The sequence below is a fragment of the Sciurus vulgaris genome, assembly GCF_902686455.1.
Source record: "Sciurus vulgaris genome assembly, chromosome: 3".
NCBI lineage: Eukaryota > Metazoa > Chordata > Mammalia > Rodentia > Sciuridae > Sciurus > Sciurus vulgaris.
This window is the reverse complement of record NC_136463.1, coordinates 7,305,247-7,307,792: the sequence shown is the minus strand read 5'-3', so window position 1 is coordinate 7,307,792 and position 2,546 is coordinate 7,305,247.

Here is a 2,546-nt window from a genome sequence, read left to right as displayed (position 1 = left end):
GGGAATATTTTTAGCACATGCTCCATCACCAGATGGTCTTCGTGACCGGCGTGGAGGCCTGTGTGCACGCTGTTTCTTCCACATAAAGTGAAGGGGATTTATCCAGCGCGTACAGACCCCGGGAGTCAACGAATGTGCTCGGCAGGTCCGGGGGCCTGGTGGAGACTGGCTGTGAAATTTCGAGTTTATTATATGATCGTTATTTTTTCCTGCGGAGAAGGTGTCTAGCTTTCATCAGCTTCTCAAAGTGTTCTATGACCCCCTCAATAAAGGACTTATTGAAAGGATTTGTCTGAAAGGGGGATTATCCAATAAGTGGCTGGGGATAACTGGCTAACTCTTTGGAAAAAATAAATAAATAAAATTGGATTCCCACCTGACTCCTCATACCAAAGCACTCCGGATGGATAGAGGATTTAAATGTTCAAAAAAATGAAGCAAAAAAAGGTATGGGAGAAACCTGTGTAAATGTATTTCTAACATTGGAGGCGGAAACTAATTTTCAAAGGGGGAAACATAATCCAGAAACCATCTAGGAAAAGATGGATCAATCCAGTTCTGAACAATGAAAACTTTATTGTGAAGGAAAATAAGGACAAGGGACCATTAGGGTCAGAAGACAAGAGAGTAATGGGGGAAAAACGTCCATAGCACAAACCACAGGCCAGAAGCCAGTTTCTGAAGCACTCAGACAACCCGTAAGAAGAAAATTTAAATTATCAAATACAGAGAGGCACACATTACATAGCAGGTCAGTGCATACGAAAACAAAGCCAGGGTCCAATCCTGGTACCAAAAGAGAAAAAAGAAAAATGTTTAGCAACATAGTAACTAAGGAAGTGCCCGTGGTGACCCAAACTGGGATTTCTGCTTTTGTCTTGTTGCCTCATGGGCTGAAATTTATACCCATAGTGTTTGATCATGTGGATGTTTTATATTTTGTTCAGTCCTCTCTAGCTTGGTATTTAAATTGCATCTGTTTCTCAGGTGTCGTAAACAACGTTGTCAAGGACAATTTGGCGGCTAAGCCCATGGTTATTTACCTAAGATAAACTCCTGGAGGATCACACAGCTGACCGGATCTTTTCCATGGCGACCTGCCAGGGACACAGGGCAGAGTTTGCAGCCTGCTGGGAACGGCGGCTCTGGATCTGCAGGTAGGAACCGAGGAAGCATGGTCGGCGGGCGTCTGCTAGGTGCCAAGGAGTGCGCGGGCACGTCTGTGCTCCTTCTCCTTCACACCTACGCCAACAGGAAATGAAGCGCGCATATTGGTTCTATCCCACAGAGGCGCAAACGGAGGATCAGAAAGGTGTGGGGACTCCCCTGAGACTGCAGAGTGGAGTAGGAGCTGGGACTCGGGGTGCAGGTCTCTGCGGCCCATAGGCCCAGTTCTTTGCACCTTGCTGGAGGGCAGATGCAGTAGGGGGTTGATGTTGTGCCCCTGTGGTGGGTGGGGGGTCCAGGAAGGAAGAAGGATGCTGCCAGGGAGGTTGGGGAACTCCAGAAACAATCTTCTTCCTGTTGATGATTTTCCCAAAGTTTGGCCTGTCCCTGGGCGCCCTGATGCCCAGCCCTCCAGGGACACTCCTGTGCAGGGCTCGGGGGTCCTCCCTGTGAGTCTGTGCAAGAACTGTGCAAGTAAACACAGGGGCGGGGGGCTGCAGCTTTGGCCTGCTCCACTGCCCCTGAGTCCTGGGCACATTTAAATGAGCCCTGTGCAGGAAGAATGGAACAGGGGGTATCGCAATACCAGAACTTCAACTATACTACAAAGCAATAGTAACAAAAACAGCATGGTATTGGCACCAAAACAGACAGGAAGATCAATGGTACAGAGTAGAGGACATGGACACAAACCCAAATAAATACAATTTTCTCATACTAGACAAAGGTGCCAAAAATATGCAATGGAGAAAAGATAGCCTCTTCAACAAATGGTGCTGGGAAAGCTGGAAATCCATATGCAACAGAATGAAACTAAACCCCTATCTCTCACCCTGCACAAAACTCAACTCACAATGGATCAAGGACCTTGAAATCAGACCAGAGACCCTGCATCTTATAGAAGAAAAAGTAGGTCCAAATCTTCACCTTGTTGGCTTAGGATCAGACTTCCTTAACAGGACTCCCATAGCACAAGAAATAAAAGCAAGAATCAATAACTGGGATAGATTCAAACTAAATAGCTTTCTCTCAGCAAAGGAAACTATCAGTAATGCGAAGAGAGAGCCTACAGAGTGGGAGAATATCTTTGCCACTCATACTTCAGATAGAGCACTAATTTCCAGAATATATAAAGAACTCTACACCAAGAATACAAATAACCCAATCAACAAATGGGCTAAGGAAATGAACAGACACTTCACAGAAGATCTACAAGCAATCAACAAATATATGAAAAAATGTTCACCATCTTTAGTAATAAGAGAAATGCAAATCAAAACTACCCTAAGATTCCATCTCACCCCAATTAGAATGGTGATTATCAAGAACACAAGCAACAACAGGTGTTGGTGAGGATGTGGGGAAAAAGGTACACTCAT